Source organism: Lactuca saligna, chromosome 5 (genome assembly GCF_052625555.1).
Source record: "Lactuca saligna cultivar CGN05327 chromosome 5, ASM5262555v1, whole genome shotgun sequence".
Lineage (NCBI taxonomy): Eukaryota > Viridiplantae > Streptophyta > Magnoliopsida > Asterales > Asteraceae > Lactuca > Lactuca saligna.
The window spans coordinates 179,897,631-179,904,769 of NC_136421.1; positions in this window are offsets into that span (position 1 = coordinate 179,897,631).

Consider the following 7,139-nt stretch of genomic DNA (forward strand, 5'->3'; position numbering starts at 1 on the left):
AGGATGTTCTTATGTTGTAGTGATATGGTATCTTTGCATCTTGGTATATAGTATTTTGGTATGCGATAGTGACCTGTAGATCTATATGTTGCCTGTTGACTAGTTATATATTTATTTGTTGTATATGTCGACAAAGTACATTTTTGGGTTGAGGCTTTACTTCTACATGTGTGACCTAACAGACGGGCAATTCAACGAGAAGTTTACTAGACAAGGTTAATCCAATTGGGGAGTTGTTGACCCGAAGGTATTTTAGTCCGATGACTAATTGGACTCATTGTATATTGGAATTTTAGTCTGATGAATGACTGGATCATGGAAATCCAAATGGAAGGTTGTGGGTCATGGGTAATCTGACCAGGAGGTTGTGGACACATTATGTATTAGGCATTCCAACCGCAAGGTTGTGGGCAAGGGGTAATCCAACCGGGAGGTTATGGACCCAGAGTGTGTTTAGCATATTTTTTGTTGTGTGGAAATTGCAGGAACTCATTAAACTTCGTTCTCACGGTTTAGGTTTTATATTTCAGGTACTTCAGATAACTGGGACGTGGTGAAGGATTGATCATGTACATCTTTTAGTTTTGTGAGATTTGATTTTGGGATACTCTGATTTGTAACTTTGACATCTTGGAAACTATGTTTATAAACAATTATGATTTTTTGTTGTTTTTAAAACTAAAAATTTTACCTTGATTTTTGGGATGTTATACAAACTCAAGGTATTGACTATGAAGAAACCTTCAGAATCGTGGTTGTGATCAAGTCTATAAGGTTATTATTTGCCATATCAACATATTATGTCTATGCGATATGGGAAATGATTGTCAAAATGGGTTTTCTATGTGGAAACTTATTTGAAGATGTCTATATGGCTCAACCTAAGGGTTTTATTGACCCAAAGTATCCTAACAAAATGTGCAAGCTTAAAAATCCATTTATGGATTAAAAAAGCATCTTGAATCTGGATCATTCCTTTCAATTATAAAATCAAAGAGTATGGTTTTATTAGAAACAAAGATGAGTAATGTGTTTACAAGAAAACTAGTGGGGGCATTTTCACATTCCTAGTTCTCTATGTAGATGACATATTGATTATAGGAAATCACATTCTTTCTTTGAAAGGAGTTAATGCATGACATGAGAAATGTTTCTCAATGAAATATTTGGGTGAGGTAACTTATACTTTTGGTATAAAGATCTATAGAGATAGATCAAGATGATGTTTAGGTTTAAGTTAAAGTGCATACTTTTCGAAAACCTTGAAAAGGGTCAAGATAGAGAATTCTAAACGCTGATTCTTGCCAATACCACATGGAAGTATATTAAGCTCATCTCATGCCCTAGCAAAACATTTAAGCTAGAATGAAAGAATGGAATACCATATACTTCTACAATTGGATCCATTATATATGTCATGTTATGCATGAGACTGTATACATCATATGCTTTGAACATGATGAGTAGATAGCAACAAATGGACAACTGATACAACACCTAGTTACACCAATTGAAGCTTTGTGCTTATTGGAACTAAATGTTGAATGGTACTTCTTCACGTGCTGTTGAGGGAAGTGAAATGTTGCTAGATGTTCACTACTATCTATATCATTTTATGATTTAATCTTGAATAAGTGGGATATTTTTGGTTCTATATGCTCAAGAATGATCATAAATCAATATTGCTAATAACATATGATCCTATAGGGTCACACTAATAACAAGTAGACACTAGAATTAATATTTTGGTATATGAGGTTGATTCATATTAAAATATTAGAAATCTTGGAATTATTATTTTATAATAATAATATTAACAACAACAACAACAACAACAACAACAACAATAATAACAATAACAATAACAATAACAATAACAATAACAATAACAATAACAATAACAATGATAATAATAATAATAATAATAATAATAATAATAATAATAATAATAATAATAATAATAATAATAATAATGTAATTTATAAGTGTAAGAATTATTATAAGTTTGGTACTTATATCTTTAAGTATTAAATGATTTAGTTTGTGTGAAATTTATTTATTTAATTTAAAGTGTTGGATTAAATAAATAAAACTAACAAATATATGTATATATATTTGAAAATCTTTATAAAATAAAAAAGCTATTTTTATAAAATAGAAGACTTGGAGTATTAAAGAGGAGAGAGAATGAGTGTTTGACTAAATCTCCCTTCTTTCACTCACGATTTCATGTAAGCACTCCTAGTACACCTTTATGGATGGTCCAATGCACGTAAAATCTTTTGTGTTAGTCATGGTTGAGTTTTACATGCGTAGAATGATTAAAATGAGTGAAAGACTTTTATTTCTTCACAAGGTCTTTCTTTGGATGAAATTAACTCTTACAAACTCTATCCCTTCTCTCTCTAAGTTGTTAGTAGCTAAAAGAAGAGAATACATACTCTTTTGAACACTAAAATTTGTTTTTGGTGGTTCAAGGTTAAGTGGTTGTATTATCAAGAGTTGAACTAGAATTCATCTAGTGTTGGAGCTTGATGGTGGACTTTGTCTAATGGGATTCTACTTTGGGTTCTTTCAATCATCATCATGATCATTCAATATCCTATGAGGACCAAAGAACAACAAAGGTTGTTAATCTTATCCTTTTGTGGTTTTTGATTTAAATCTTGCATGTTCTTGTAATTTGATCCTTTTGTCTGATTCTATGTTGTTCTAGTTTTATATTAGATTCTTCCATTTGAAACTAAAAAGTTTTATGATTTGAAACTTGATTTTAAACACCCTGTTTCCATCAAAGGTATACCTCATTGGTAGGTTGAAATGAAGAATGAGATTGGTGCTTTAGCTGCAAATAACACATAGGAATTAGTCAAATTCTTAAAGGGAAGAAATCCATTTCTTGTTGTTAGGCTTAGAAAACTAAGATTAAGGTAGATATATCTAAAGAAACACATAAATCTCGTCTAGTAGCAAAAGGCTTCACTCAAAGAGAAGGAGTTGATTACCATGAGACCTTTTCTCTAGTTGTCAAATTCACAACAGTAAGACCTTTGGTTTCACTTATTGTTAAAATGAACTGGAATATATATATATATATATATATATATATATATATATATATATATATATATATATATATACATACATATATATCAGTTAAATGTGCACAATGTATTCCTTCATGGAAATTTGCATGAAGAAGTTTATACAAAAATCCATCCATGTGTCATTGTTTCTTCTCCTATAGTTGTATGAAAAGTAAAAAAAAATCCTCTTCGTGGATTGAAATAGGCATCCAGAAAGTGATATGCAAAGTTAGCAATGACATTACAATTAAAAGGATACACAAAATCTACAAATGACTATTCTTTGTTCATTAAAAGATCTTTAAATTATATCATCATTGTAGCTATTTATGTTGGTGGTATATTAGTTCCAAGGGATGTATATATTGAAATTAAAAGTTTGAAAGATTACCTTCATAAATAATTCCAAATCAAAGACCTTATTCATATCAATCTATTTCTTAAATGGACCTAAATTCAAAAGGACCGATAAGGGAATTGTTCTTTTCTTTCAAAGAAATATTACAATTATATCCTCAAATTGATGCCCTGAATACCAAATCACATTTGCCATCAAATATTCATCTTTTACAAAATATGCTTGATCCCTTAACACATCCCATAGTTTACAGATAACACATTGGTAACTTAAATATCTTGTTGCATACCATGTAAGATATTGTTTTTTCTATTCAGTATCTTAGCCAATTTAAGCAAACACCCAACTAGTCACATCTTGATGATGTTTTACATGTTTTGAGTTATTTAAAAAACACTTTTTCAATAAGGTTTATACTTTAATACATATCTTGCATATAAAATTAAAGCCTTTTGTGATTCCAATAGGGCATCTTATCCCATTACTCATTGACCAGTCAATGGTTACTTCATACTTTATAGGGGGAGTTCAATTTATTGGAAATCCAAGAATAGTTAACTATTTCTTTATTCATTAGCTAAAGACGAGTATCGTTCTATGAAATGAGTGCTAAAGGTTGTTTTCCCGTAATCAATCATTCATTAAGAAAAAGTATATATACAAAATACAAGCCCTTTGGGTCAAATGCACAATCTAATGGGCTAAGTAGAATCGCCTAGATTACAACGAGAAGAGTACATAAATAGGTATCCGCTAACATCCCCCAACAGTTGGATCAAGAGGATAATTTCGAAAGTTCAAACTGGTCTTGAAGTCGTTGAAGAGCTTCGAATGAAGGCCTTTTGTAAAGATGTCGGCACACTGAGCGGATGAGGGGACATGAAAGACACGAACAATGCCCCTGGCGACCAGGTTACGAACAAAATGAGTGTCAATCTCTATGTGTTTCGTACGTTGGTGTTGTACTGGGTTATATGTCATATAAACAAAGATGATATTGTCACAATAGATGATTGTGGCTTTGGAGGGAGGACATCGAAGTTCATGAAGTAAATTATGAACCCAACAATTCTCGGCAACGACATTGGTAACACTGTGATACTCAGCCTCCGCACTAGACCGAGAAATAACCCCTTGTAATTTAGAAGACCAAGAGATCATATTATCTCCAAGAAAAACATAGTAGCCAGATATGGAGCGACGAGAGACTGGACACCCACCCCGATCTGCATCAGAGTAGGAATGCAGATCCAATGTAGGGGAGACATGTAATTGCAAACCATGATCCAAAGTTCCATGAATGTAGCATAAGATACGCTTGAGACCATGAAGATGAGGCTCTCAGGGATCATGCATGAATAAAAAAATATGTTGAACAACATAGGAGTCTCAGTAGGCGTACCGGTTGGACTGTACTGAGTAATATATGCCCGTTCTAGAATTTCAGATGCGTACTTTCTCTGTGAAAGGAAAAGACCATAGGAGGAGCAAGTCATAGAGATCCCCAAAAAATAATTGAGAGCTCCAAGATTAGTCATGGTTAACTCTCTGCTAAGCTGATCCATGATAGACTGAAGAAAAATGGAAGATGAAGCTGTCAAAATGATATCATTAACATAAAGTATGAGGTATGTAGTGTCAGCTTCGTGATGATATATAAAGAGAGATGAGTCAGTGAGACTGTGCTGAAACTCCAGGGTAAGAGCATGTTGAGCAAAATGCTAATACTAGACCTGAGGGTCTTGTTTTAAACCATAAAGCGATCGATGAAGGTGGCACACGTGATCTGGATGCTGTGGATCTCGAAAACCAAGAGGTTGGTGCATGTAAACAGTCTCCTGAAGGTAGCCGTGAATAAATGCATTCTTCACATCGAGCTGATGTGTCACACCCCCGAACCGGGATGGCGGAAACGTCCGATGGCAGTTGACATCATTGTATAGTATCATAACAATTGAATATGAATGAAACATAGCAACCAAACATCATACATTGGAAATACATACTTACGTAGTTTACATATTGAACTTGTTCATCAATTACACAAAGGTAAGAAAGTAAAATTTCTTGAAGTCGCACCACTTGATCTCATAGTCGTGCTTAATACCTGCCACTGGAATTCCTGAGAATGCAAGCCATTTTCAAAAGACTCAACTAAAAAGTTGGTGAGTTCATAAGCAGTTTTGAATAAAAATGGTTTTTGTACTTGTTTAGAATAGTTTTCATAGTGCTTTCAGAAATCCGATATTTTCTAAAAAGAAATGGTTTGAAATATTTGTGTCTGATCTTATATTAATGCACGTGTGTTAATGTTTGCGAAAATAGATAGAGAATGATTCCAGATAACCCGATGTTGTCTGCGATAGATAATACTTAATTCTCAACTCCCGTGGTTGAGTACCGGTGCTTATAGATTGTGGTTTTATAAAAAAGAAGGTTTCCCGTTTTATCCCAAAAAGAAAAATAGAATGGTTTCTTGTAAATCTTATAACGTTAATTCCTCTAAGTGAGCCATTATAACCATACTAAATAACGACAATTTCTCATGTCTTGGAGCAAGGTACGGTTTGTCACCCAAGTTGGCCTAGTCTAACTATAGTGAACAGCTCAGGTGTGGGGCGTCACCCCCGTAAATATCTATACACAAACTCATGCTCCCTCTTCATGAGACTCTGATTATAACTATAGACTACGATCGTACACTCAATAAGTTTCAACATACACGTATCACTAGATCCTTAATCGAAGTTTACACGGAAAAAGAAAAAAACATATAAAACTCATTCCCGGGCCCAATGAACCATGTAAGTGAACCACTAAGGCATCGCTAAACATGTAAGTCATTTCAAGGACCGATAGGAATGAGGTTATATAATATGAGCCAAAAATATATGTAAAAGGACCACTAAGGCTCATTTCACTTGTAAGGTATTGACAGGCTTAAATAGCAAGGATTTAGAATCCAAGGTCCATCGCACATGCTAATGGGTCAATGAGGCCCAATAAACATATAAATGGTATTCATGACCTATTAAACATATTAATGGGTTACTAAGGCCCAATAAATATGAAAATAACCTAATTGGCCACTTTGTTATTATATTGCTAGTTTTAGCTCGATTATTTACAAAACTGATATAAGAAGCCCACTTTTTGTAAAAATGACGTTCTTGGCCCAATAAGCCACAAATTTTCAATTAAGACTCAATTTTAGTAAAAATAACACTTTAGTCCCACTTTTGTCCAAAACTTCTATTTATTGCTAGTTTTTGGTAAATATAACATTTTTAACACATTTTTATCAAAAATATCATTTTTGGATTGTTTTTGTGAAAATACAAATTTTTCTGGTTTTTGACTTTTCTGACACGATTGTTGGAAAATTTGTAGAAAAATCATCGTAAGTCAAAATTTGGATCCGTAAACTCTGGAAATTTGGAAACTTTTTCTACTTTGTTCACAATTTTTATCATAACTTTTAATGGCCTCAAACAATTGTGAAATTGCTTACCTTCAAAGGTTGGTCAGAGATTATCTCAAATATGATAGGCAGTTTTGTAAAATTCGCCAAAAATTGTAGAAAAATCGTACGAAAACGTGAGGGTTTTCATTTAAAGGTAATAACCTGAACGTTTTGCATGTAAAACAGTTTTGAATAATATTACAATTAAGGGGTCAAAACAGTCCAAGATTAG